Source organism: Oncorhynchus gorbuscha, linkage group LG24 (assembly GCF_021184085.1).
Source record: "Oncorhynchus gorbuscha isolate QuinsamMale2020 ecotype Even-year linkage group LG24, OgorEven_v1.0, whole genome shotgun sequence".
In the NCBI taxonomy this organism is placed as follows: Eukaryota; Metazoa; Chordata; class Actinopteri; order Salmoniformes; family Salmonidae; genus Oncorhynchus; species Oncorhynchus gorbuscha.
The window spans coordinates 18,907,930-18,920,362 of NC_060196.1; the positions used below are offsets into that span (position 1 = coordinate 18,907,930).

The 12,433-nt window shown below is 44.8% G+C and overlaps 1 long non-coding RNA gene across 1 annotated transcript; it reads left to right on the top strand.

The window, feature by feature from the left end:
- The first annotated feature begins 897 nt into the window (after positions 1–897).
- LOC124012030 lies at positions 898–1,693 on the top strand. Its single transcript, XR_006834638.1, has 4 exons — positions 898–946; positions 1,096–1,169; positions 1,319–1,387; positions 1,557–1,693. It is a non-coding gene; the product is annotated as an uncharacterized LOC124012030 (long non-coding RNA).
- Positions 1,694–12,433: the final 10,740 nt, after the last annotated feature.

Below are 12,433 nucleotides of genomic sequence, written 5' to 3' on the forward strand. Positions count from 1 at the left end.
CCTGCAAAATCGGCAGTGTACCAAATACTTGTTCTCCCCACTGTATGTTATTTCATAGTTTTGATGTCTTCACTATTATTCTACAAAGTAGAAAATAGTAAAAATAAAGAAAAACCCGTGATTGAGTATGTTTGTCCAAACTTTTGACTGGTATATGTCACCCGATACCAGTTAAACAAATTATGGAAGTACTGTTTATTGCTAAAAAATAATGGTTTAAACACAAGTAAAATTAAAAAGGGGTTCCTTTCGGACAGACACTTTAGAACACACTTCTTTTAGATTTTTGGGGGAGGACTGTCTGTAGTGAATCTGGACATTTCTCGTGGCAAGGTGGGGATTGAGTTGCATATTATACTTTCTTAGCTGGTGACTCAGTTTCTTGTTTATAAGCCTACTTAATTCTACAATCAAGTCCTTCCCATGACGATTTGGCAACGTTCAATGGTGGGGAGCGAAATGGGTGTTTGTTTGCAAATCACTGGTAATGCATGTGTTTACAAAATTATTGATATCCATTTATATCACACAATCCCCTGAAATTTCACCTATTAGCTGGATGTAGTTGATGTTTTGTCTTTATAGTAACATTTATGTCGAAGCTATTACAAATTCTAATAAATATTCAGAAATGCTTAAAAAAAACTTGAATGAGTAGGTGTGTCTTAACCTTTGACTGGTACTGTATATCATACATTTCATGTGTGACTCATCTGTACAGTTATAATGTTAATCCATTAGTATTACCCACACCTATCCTTCAACAGAGAGATTAAAGATTTCAGAATATTCAACATCATGATTATTTTCACAATAATACCACCTAGTATTAGGGGGTGTGACATCAATGTCCTTAACTCTATTTAAAAGAACCAACCGACTGGGTATAACTCATTGTCTTTGCATCGTCACACCTGATCAACTGCTGAAATTGACTGACTCGAAGGTAAGGGAATTGGTTGTGAAGCAGGGCTTTTGAATAGTGATAAATGTACTTACGCTCTAGTGTTAACATTCAACGTAAAAATTCAGACTAAAAAAATTCAGACTAAAAAAAGGTCATCTAATTGCTTTTGTATCTTTTTATGTTTTTAGAACTGACCACCAAGATGATGATGAAGACTGTAATCTTTCTGGGCTGCCTCCTGGGCCTGTCATTGGCTCTTCCTGTGAGTTTAGCAAATATCAACATACAATATATTTGCCCCAAAATATATAATATTCTTCTTTATATCATATTTGATGTATATATATATTACTATATACTGTATATATAAATACATATGCATATTTAAATAATAAAATTATACTTTTTCAGGCTGATGTGGATCACTTGAGAGTTGCACGTTCCAGCTCTGACTCCAACTCTAACTCAAACTCCAGGGAGGTAAGTTCCATAGCTCCACAGATTATGAGCAGAAATTATTTAACATATAGTAGTGAAGATCAATGTATATGAAACATATGTGAATATTCTGAGATATGATTCCATGTGTGGTGTGTATATCAAAAGGACATTGAATGAGAAAAAATTGCTGTTTTCTTTTCCTATTTAGGCTGGTTCCTTTCTGCCCTCCCTGCCACAGTTGAATTCAAATCAGCTACTTCAACTTCTACTTAAACTGTTTGCTGCCTCTGTCCCTGCCCCTGCCCCAGCCCCAGCCCCAGCCCCAGCCCCAGCCCCAGCCCCAGCCCCAGCCCCAGCCCCAGCCCCAGCCCCAGCCCCAGCCCCAGCCCCAGCCCCTGCCCCTGCCCCTGCCCCTGCACCAGCACCAGCCCCAGCCCCTGCACCAGCCCCTGCCCCAGCCCCTGCCCCAGGTGGACGTTAAACAGGTGAAAAGTACTACTTAAACAGTTTTTGGGGGTATCTGTACTTTACTTTACTATATATATATTTCTGACAACTTTTACTTTTGCTTCACAAAATTCCTGAAGAAAATCATGTACATTTTACCCCATACATTGTCCTTGACATCCAAAAATTACCTTTTGAATGCTTAGCAGGACAGGAAAATGGACAAATTCATACGCTTATCAAGAGAACATCCCTGCTCATCCCTACTGTCTCTGATCTGGTAGACTCACAAAACACAAATGCTTAGTTTATAAAGATGTTGGAGTGTTGGAGTGTACCCCTGGCTATCTGTAAATAAAGTAAACAAGAAAATGGTGGCGTCTGGTTTGTTTAATATAATGTTTTTGTAATGATTTATACTTTTACTGTTGAGTATATTTGAGCAATTACATATACTTTTGATACTTAAGTATATTTAAAACCAAATACTTTTAGACTTTTACTCAAGTTGTATTTAAGTGGCTAACTTTATTTTCTATTACGGTATCTTTACTTTTACTTAAGTACGACAATTGGGCACTTTTCCCAACACTGGATTCCCCAAAGCATATCCTATAAATTCATTAATTCGCTTTTCTGTCCATCAGGTATTTCATGGAACTCCCAGACATTAACTATGAAGTGTGATTCCTTTATGCATTTCTGTTGAATAAACACATTCATATTTTAAGCTCAATTGTATGTCTATCCAGTCCTCTGATGAATGCTCATTAAGTTTATGAAAATTGTAAGAAAAAGTGTGGTAATTACATTGCGTTATTTAATAATTTAAAAAAATGTTGTACATTATATTGCATGACAGGAGAAATCAAAATAAAGTCTGGTACTTGAGCTATATTGTATAAATTGAGAAATTAAAGTTAAACATTACAATTAAATGTTTTAATTTAGCCTCCGCAATGCCCCAAAACAGGTAGACGAATCATCGACAGTTTCAAAACCTTTCAATTTAGCTAAAGTTTCCTAACACTGATGAGACATTGTTCTTTGTGGGCACTGTGGATATACAGATTTGTAGGATTACCCACCAAATGCCTAATTTCATCACATTTTACATCTCCAGGACACAGGACACACATTTGATCATGGGACTAAAGCTCATTGGTGGAATGAAAGGGTCTATAAAAAGCATATTTTTGCTGTTTAAGTTACAATACGGCAACAGTGTTAACAGTTTAGTAGCAACATTTCAAGCATTGTACATATTCACTTGAACAGGTAAGAGTTTCAAAGAATACTGTAGTGGAGTTTAGTCATGTGTGTCTAGCTTTGAATTCACTGTACATCTTTTTCATTTCAAGAACACCATGGTGACCATGAAACTACTATTCCTAGTGATGTGCCTGATTGGACTTGGTTCCTCCATTACTGTAAGAATACTTGAAATACAACATCAAGCCTTCAATTTACACATCAATACATCAAGAGATTGCTGTTTCCATAGATTGCATTGCATTGGAATATGACAATATCTGAATTATTACAATATGATGGACTTAAGTTCACACTTTGAGTGTTGATTACTTTATACCATAATATCATTCATCCTGTGATTTTGTTTGTGTGTGCAGGTGTCTGAGGAACATGATCGAGAGGAGCGCTCAGCTAGCAATGAGGTGCAGTAATATTTAGTACTATCTATTAGGTATTCTGTCTATTAGAGTACTATAGTACGGTCTACTATTTGAATATGATTACTAGTTTGTTTGAGCTCAGAACAATTATTCCAGCTCTCTCTCTCTCTCTCTCTCTCTCTCTCTCTCTCTCTCTCTCTCTCTCTCTCTCTCTCTCTCTCTCTCTCTCTCTCTACAGATGTACAGGGGTTATGGCCGTGGGTTGGGAGGGTTTTACCCCTATCAGCAGCCTCGGTACCCATCCTACTTCCCTTATGCGCAGCCATCTCAAGGTAACTCTGCCTTGATGGCCCTCTGCCCTTCCTATTGGCCAGCCTCGCCTCTGCTCCTGCCCCAGCTCCAGCTCCAGCTCCAGCCCCGGCAGCGGGTGGAAAATGAGACGGGCGTTGATAGGGGAAGGAGAAATAACTTGTTTAAATCAAATATGTTGACATTAGCTCCTGTTCAGAGCTGATTATTCCATCATTCATAAATTAAATAAGTTAAGATCCGTCATTATGTATGTCTTTGTCTGTTGTGTTCTGTTTGTTTGACAAACTATTTGAGATCCTTTCAAAACAAGTGTGAAACCTCTCTGATATAAGGTGGAAGGCTCTACAAGTCCTAAAACAATTGTAAACAAGTATGAAATCAACAAAACTTGTGAATTCATAATCAGTTCCAGAGAATGTGTTGTTTCCAAAAAGGGGTCAAGACCCACTAGCAGTTCTTCTTGGGTTGCAGATAACCAAATACACTCCATGGCCCAAAAAAACCCTGCTCATTGAACATCTCATTCCAATATCATGGGCATTAATATGGATTGTGAGGGAGACACTTATTTGCTGGTCAGTCTGTCTCTACCCAGTCAGAGATAAAATGGAAACTCACACAGAGAATCACACAGAGAATGTTCTCTCCATAAATGTAGATGTGGAATAAATATTGTTATGGAATAAACAGCAGATGGGAAACAATGATACAGTAGGCCTATACTGACATTTTCAGTTAGCATATTTGATTAATAGCAGTGGCAAGAGGCTAATTTTTTTGCCTGTTTTGCAATGCCCAGCGTTACATGGAACACCCAGACATCATACAACATCCTTCATTGCAACACATTTAGGCTTCATTAGGTCTTTGTGATTGGCTGAGAAACACTATATATTGTTTGTGTATTGATATGTGTTTTCCTTGAGCATGATATGCCGGCATAGAGGTGGAGGTGCAAGACCATGCAGGATCTTAAAGACAAGGCTTGGATCTATATACTGCTTAAAGCTATCCAGACTAAATGAACTGTGTTTCTAAATTATGTGACAATGGTGGTATCTGTTTGGTTTATTATCAAAAATCTTAAGTGTTTGTTTGTAGAGTGATTCAATTGGTTTCAATTGAGTGTGACCAGCATGTGAGATAATATCTCAGATGTGAGAAGATCATTGCATGCATATATAGTTTGGCGGCCTCCAGAGGAAGGAAAGGTCTTATAAACCTAAAGTTGGATAATCCAAACTGAACCGTGCAAACCACCTTCTTCACATGTGTCTTAAATGTCAAGTTGGAGTCCAAAATGACACCAAGATACCTGAAGTTAAGCACTACTTTCTGATTCTCCCCATTAACAACAACAGCTCATTGGGAAGAATCAATGGATTTCTTAGAGAAGTACATACAAAGAGTCTTGTCGATATTTAAATGCAGGGAAGAATTAGTAATCCATTTAGAAACATGGCTGAAGTTAATTTGTTTACAACCAATTGCTTATTTTATGAGTGCACATACAGAACTGTATCATCTGCATTTTAACTTGTGGGCAAGCGAGAGATAATTGATATAGATAGTAAAGGAGGCCTAATATTGACCCTTGTGGGACACCAATGGTATAGTAAAGAGCGTCCGGCTGAGTGTCCCCCAAACAAACCCTTTCACTTCTGTTTATCAGAAAGGAATACATCCAACTAATGACTTCATGATCCAAAAAGACTATGCCGACTTCACCACCTAGAGTTGAAGTCGGAAGTTTACATACACCTTAGCCAAATACATTTAAACTCTGATTTTCTCAATTCCTGACATTTAATCCTAGTAAAACTTCCCTGTCTTAGGTCAGTTCATCATCACTTTATTTTAAGAATGTGAAATGTCAGAATAATAGTAGAGAATGACTTATTTCAGCTTTAATTTCTTTCCTCACATTCTCAGTGGGTCAGAAGTTTACATACACTCAATTAGTATTTGTTAGTGTTTGCCTTTAAATTGTTTCACTTGGGTCAAACGTTTTGGGTAGCCTTCCACAAGCTTCCCACAATAAGCGGGTGGCCCTGCTCTCAAGCTCTCAAGCGGGGGACCCTGCTCTCAAGCTCTCCAGTACGCCTTCACGGTCCGGTCCATCCTGTGCCACCTCCACACACCAGTCCTCCGGTGGCAGCTCCCTGCACCAGGCTTCCTGTGCGTGTTCTCGGCCCAGTACCACCAGTGCCAGCACCAAGCACCAGGCCTTCAGTGCACCTCGCCTGTTCTGCGTTGCCAGAGTCTTTCTCTTCTCCAGCGTTGCCGGAGTCTTCCGCCTGTTTAGCGCTACCAGAGCCTTTCTCTTCTCCAGCGCTGCTGGAGTCTCCTGCCTGTTCAGAGCTGCCAGTATGCATGGAGCAGTCAGAGCTGCCAGTCTGCATGGAGCAGCCAGAGCTGCCAGTCTGCATGCAGCAGCCAGAGCTGTCAGTCTGCATGGAGCAGCCAGAGCTGCCAGTCTGCATGGAGCTGCCAGTCTGCATGGAGCAGCCAGAGCTGCCAGTCTGCATGGAGCAGCCAGAGCTGCCAGTCTGCATGGAGCAGCAAGAGCCGCCAGTCAGCCAGAATCTTCCAGATCCGCCATTAAGCCAGGATCCGCCAGTCAGCCAGAATCTTCCAGATCTGCCAGTCAGCCAGGATCCGCCAGTCAGCCAGAATCTTCCAGATCCGCCAGTCAGCCAGGATCCACCAGTCAGCCAGAATCTTCCAGATCCGCCATTCAGCCAGGATCCGCCAGTCAGCCAGGATCTGCCAGTCAGCCAGGATCTGCCGGAACCACCAGTCAGCCAGGATCTGCCAGAACCACCAGCTAGCCAGGATCTGCCAGATCCAACTACCTGCCTGAGCTTCCTCTCAGTACTGAGCTTCCTCTCAGTACTGAGCTTCCCCTCAGTCCCGAGCTACCTCAGTCCCGAGCTGCCCCTCAGTCCAGTGGGGTCCTTGGTGAGGGTTATTAGGCCTAGGTCAGCGGCGAGGGTCGCCAATCTAAGGACGCGATGCAAGGGGACTAAGACTTTGTTGGAGTGGGGTCCACGTCCCGCCGGAGCCGCCACCGTGGACAGACGCCCACCTGGACCCTCCCCTATGGGTTTAGGTGTGCGGCCGGGAGTCCACACCTTGGGGGGGGGGTTCTATCACGCCCTGGTCTTAGTATTCTGTGTCTTCTTTATTTTGTGGTGTGTTTTTGTATTGGGGTTTTAGTAGGTATTGGGATTGTGGCTTAGTAGGGTTGTCTAGCATAGTCTATGGCTGTCTGAATTGGTTCTCAATCAGAGGCAGGTGATTATCGTTGTCTCCGATTGGGAACCATATTTAGGCAGCCATATTCTTTGAGTGTTTCGTGGGTGATTGTTCCTGTCTCTGTGTTTGTTGTCACCAGATAGGCTCAGTCACTTTGGTTTTTATTTTTTCCTTGTTTTGGAAGAGAAGAGAACGTGAGCCGGGTGCGCCATTCTCCTTGCGGAGATGGTGCAGAATATATCAACACGGTCGGTCCCTGGGATTGGGCTGGCCAACACAATTCGGTTTGCTTGGAAGGAAAAGGAGTTGGAGCCTTTAGGACGGGAAACTTTTGGAAGGACAATCTTGATGGGGATTATAAAGCTGAGGGTGAAGGATGTGTTTTGTTTCCAAGGCAACTCGTTGGAGGGAGCATACGACGTGGCACTACATACAGAGGAGAAACACAATGATATCCTGAGAAGGGCAAGAGCAGTGGGAGGTGAGAAGCCGATGAGCAACTTTAGGGTTGTAACTGTCAACATTTACAACCCATACGTTAAGGACAAATAGGTGAGGGCCTTTCTGGGGAGATACATGGATAACGTCTCCTCAGCAAGGCACCTCAAAGACTCCCTTGGGTTTTGGAATGGGAGGAGAGGCTTCCAGGCCCTCCTCAGAGAGGACCCAAGGGGACATGGTGGCTACCTCCATCCTCCTGCTATGTTCCCCTGGGGGCTGACAGGGGGACGTTGTTTTATGCACGTCAGCCTCCATTTTGCAGGCGCTGTATGGCCTATGGCCATATCTTCGCCTCGTGCAGCGCAAGAACATGCAGATTTTGTGGATCTGGGGAGCACGAGGCGAAGGATTGTGACAAGGCGTGCCACGGGTGTGGCTCGTTAGCACACTTGTGGCGGGGGGTTCCCAGCTCGTCAGAGGACATACTTGTCTGTGGCTGGGGGGGAGCAGGAGCGGGGGATGGGGGAAGAAGAGGAGGGGAAGGAAGAATGCCTCATGACCAGAGTACAGGTCCAGAGGGGAGGGTCGCAAGGAAGGAGGAGGAGCAAGAAGCGGCGGATGGAGGAGCATGAGAGAGAAGAAAGCGAGGGAGGGGTGGTGGAGAAGGAAACGGTGGAAGAGCAAGTGGAGTGGGGGGAAAGTGCCCTGGTGGAAGAGATGAGGGGTATGGTGGAGGAGCTGGCGGGGGGGGGGTGGTATCTCTCCACTGCCGCCATCACCAAAGAAGAGAATGAAGAGGAGGGTGCGATTGGCCGACAATGAGAGGGAGGGGATGGTCAAGAGAGTGATGGGGGTGGGAGAAACCTCTGGGTTGCTGCTGGTTTCCCCAGGCCCTCAACTTCTGTTGGGTGGGATCACACCTAACAAGACTCAGGACTGGGTACAGGAGGAGGTGGGGAGTTTTTTGTTTGGGGACTCAGCCTCCCCTATGTTTTTCCAAACCAGCTGCAGCACTGGGGAGGGGGAGGAGTGTGGGGGTAGACCCAGGATGCAGGGCACCCCGGGAGCCAAACACTATTCCTGCATCCTGGGTTGGTGAGATGGAGGAAGAGGGGGGGATGTCGGGAGTACGGATGGTGTTCTCACCGGTAGATATGGAGCAGGGGAGCATCGGGTGAGTCTCCTGTTTTTTTTCTGTCTGGGTTTAGAATTTGAGTGTATTACATGTTTTTATTTTATTCTTTCATGGGGTCTGATTTGACTTTTGTTAGTTTAAATGTAAGGGGTTCAAGGGATTTTGTTAAGAGGAGGGCGGTTTTTAGTTATTTGGAGGGTGTGGGGTTTGATTTTTGTTTTTTTACAGGAGGTTCACCTGAGGGATGGAGGGGATGTTAGTAGGTTTAAGAGGGAGTGGGACAAGGGGGAGTCGGTTTGGGGTATTGGGGGGTGCACTCATCGGGGGTAGGGATTTTGTTTGGGCACAGGGACGTAAAAGTGGAGGGTTCTTTTGTGGTGATGCAGGGGAGGGTTATAGGGGTGGATGTGACATTGTAAATTGTAAATTTAGATTAGTGGTGGTGTATGGGCCACAGGTGGTGGCAGACAGGAGGGAGATGGTGGACTCTCTGGCACCCATGTGTGTCACAAATAGGAAATTAATGATAGGGGGGATTTTAATACAGATTTAGGAATAGGGGGGGATAGCAGTGCAGGCTCCATCACCGAGCTAATGGCTTGCCATGGTCTGGTTGATGGTGGCCTGCACACTACTCCGAAAATGGCCGTTCCTACATGGCGCAACTCCAAGGGGGTTGTGCGGAGGCTCGACTATATTTTTGTACCCAGGTCTTTGGGTAAGTTGTCTGGGCGGCTGTTGCCTGTTTTCTTTTCGGATCACGACGGGGTGCTCCTGCAGGTGGGGTCGCCAGTCTGCCTCTTTGGTAGGGGGTACTGGAAGCTAGATCTGGATGTGCTGGAGGAGCAGGCTTTTGTTGACAGGTTTTTTGGTTTCTTTTGGAGGCTTGAAGGCCTCCGGTCCATGTGTGAGGGGGTGTTAGAGTGATGGGAATTAGTTAAGGTGAGGATTAGGGCTTTTATAATAGGGTATTGCAAGAGGGGAAAAAAGGAGGAGAGGAGAGAGGTGGATCGTATCCAAAGGTTAATTGAACTCGAGTACGAGGCAAGCAACCTCGGCGGGTCGTTTGACTGGTTAGTGATCCGCAACCCTAAAGGCACAGCTCAGGCAGTTGCAGGAGCGGAAGTCTCGAGCTTTCCTGGAGCGTGCGCATAGTGGCTTTCTAGAACACAATGAGACTTGTTCTGCTATGTTCTTTAAGTCAGTTAGGGCCAGACAGAGTAGGAAGGTAATGCATGGCGTTAGGGAAGAAAATGGTAGTATAGTTAGAGAACCAGAGGATATGGTCAGGGTGACAACTGATCATTTCCAAGGTTTATTTAAGGAAAGGGAAATAGATGTAGAGCAGGGAAATGTGTTTTAGAACACTTGTCCAGGTGGTTGCCGGAGGACATTAGAGAAGTGATGGAGGCCCAGAACTCACTAGAAGAGGTTGAGAGCGCTCTTAGGAGGATGGGAAAAGGGAAGGTGCCTGGGATGGATGGGCTGCCGGCTGAGTTTTACCTCAAGTTTTGGGGTATACTTGGACCAGTGGTCCTCGAAGTCTTGAAGGCCATCCTTGAGATGAGGGTCCCGGGGGGATCAATGGCTGTTGGTGTGCTGTCACTTTTATATAAGAAGGGGGAAGTAACTGACCTTGGCAACTGGCGGCCGTTGACCATGCTGTGTGTAGATTACAAGCTACCTGCAAAGGTTTTAGCCCTTCCCTACGTCGTCCATGAGGATCAGACGTGTGGGGTAGAGGGCCGCTCTATTAGATGGAACCTACAGTTAATCAGGGACTCCATCGCTTGGGTTGAAGATAGAGGATTGCCTTTAATGGTAGCAGCGCTAAATCAGGCGAAAGCCTTCGATCTCGTGAATAGATCCTTTTTATTCAGAGTGTTAGGTCGATTAGTTCATAGGATGGATTCGTACATTATACGTCGGAGCGGGGTGACGAGTTAGTGTAAATAGTCACTTGGGTAACATTTTTGACCTCTCGTCTGGGGTCAGGCAGGGGTGCCCACTCTCGGCTCTCCTCTTCGTTCTGTACATGGAGCCTCTGGGGGCTGCCATTAGGGCAGACACAGGGGTGGAAGGCTTGTTGATCCCTGGAAGTGGTGGGCTGCATGTTAAGATGACACAGTACGCCGACAACACTTCCTTGCTGCTGTGCAAGGACTCGTGCCTGACAAGGTCCCTTGCCATCTTTGGGGATTTCACCCGGAGCGGTTCTGAACCATGCAAAGTCTTCCGTCAAGTTTTTCGGAAGATGGAGCGGTAGAACGGATGTGCCCGGGGGGTTATCTCTCTGTGAGGGGGCCCTGAGGATTCTCCGGGTCCATTTTGAGACCTCCGGCTCAGCGACGCTAAAATGGAACATGCGTATCGCAGTGGTACAGAGGTACTAAACAAGAATAGTGTTCATGGGAGGAAACCATGGAAGAAGCCACTCCTGTCTGAAAAAAATCATTGCTGCACGTCTGAAGTCTGCAAAAGAGAACCTGGATGTTCCACTGCGCATTTGGCAAATTATTCTGTGGACAGATCCTAAGAATATTGCTGAACTGAAACAGTTTTGTAAAGATGAATGGTCCAACATTCTTCCTGACCGTGGTGCAGAAAACGTTTGGTTGAGTTTATTGCTGCCAAAGGAGGGTCAGCCAGTTATGAAATCCAAGGGTTCACATACTTTTTCCACCCTGCACTGTGAATGTTTACACAGTGTGTTCAATAAAGACTTGAAAACATATAATTGTTTGTTTATTATTGGTTTAAGCAGACTGTGTTTGTCTACTGTTGTGACTTAGAAGATTTTATGACGACTTTATGCAGAAATCCAGGTAATTCTAAAGGGTTCACAAACTTTTTCTTGCCACTGTATTTGCTGGACTCAGTGTTCTCCAGCAATCAAAGCTTCCCAGCCGAGTGTCAAAACACAACAAAACAAAATATTGATATATCATTCCAGACCTTACAGGCTGTCGGTTGATATCCCAAAACGAATCAAACAAACAAGCAAACAAGCTGCCTGGTAAGTAGCGCACTACCACAAACTGATGCTGGCACTAAGACCAGACAGCATCAGATACATGGCCTACAGAAAGAACTGTAGAACAGTACAGAGGGGCGCAGTTTCGCTCGTTCGGATGCGTTCTCCTGTCAAAACTTTGAAGAAGCATGTTTAACACTTTTTTGGTTACTACATGATTCCATACAGTGGGGAGGACAAGTATTTGATACACTGACGATTATGCAGGTTTTTTCTACTTACAAAGCATGTAGAGGTCTGTAATTTATTAATTCTGGCTCTCACAGACCTGTTAGTTTTTCTTTAAAAAGCCCTCCTGTTCTCCACTCATTACCTGTATTAACTGCACCTGTTTGAACTCGTTACCTGTATAAAATACACCTGTCCACACACTTAATCAAACAGACTCCAACCTCTCCACAATGGCCAAGACCAGAGAGTTGTGTAAGGACATCAGGGTAAAATTGTAGACCTGCACAAGGCTGAGATGGGCCACAGGACAATAGGCAAGCAGCTTGGTGAGAAGGCAACAACTGTTGGCGCAATTATTAGAAAATGGAAGAAGTTCAAGATGACAGTCAATCACCCTCGGTCTGGGGCTCCATGCAAGATCTCAGCTCGTGGGGCATCAATGATCATGAGAAAGGTGAGGGATCAGTCCAGAACTACACGGCAGGACCTGGTCAATGACCTGAAGAGAGCTGGGACCACAGTCTCAAAGAAAATCATTAGTAACACATTACGCCTTCATGGATTAAAATCCTGCAGCGCACGCAAGGTCCCCCTGATCAAGCCAGCACATATCCAGGCCCGTCTGAAGTTTGCCAATGACCATCTGGATGATC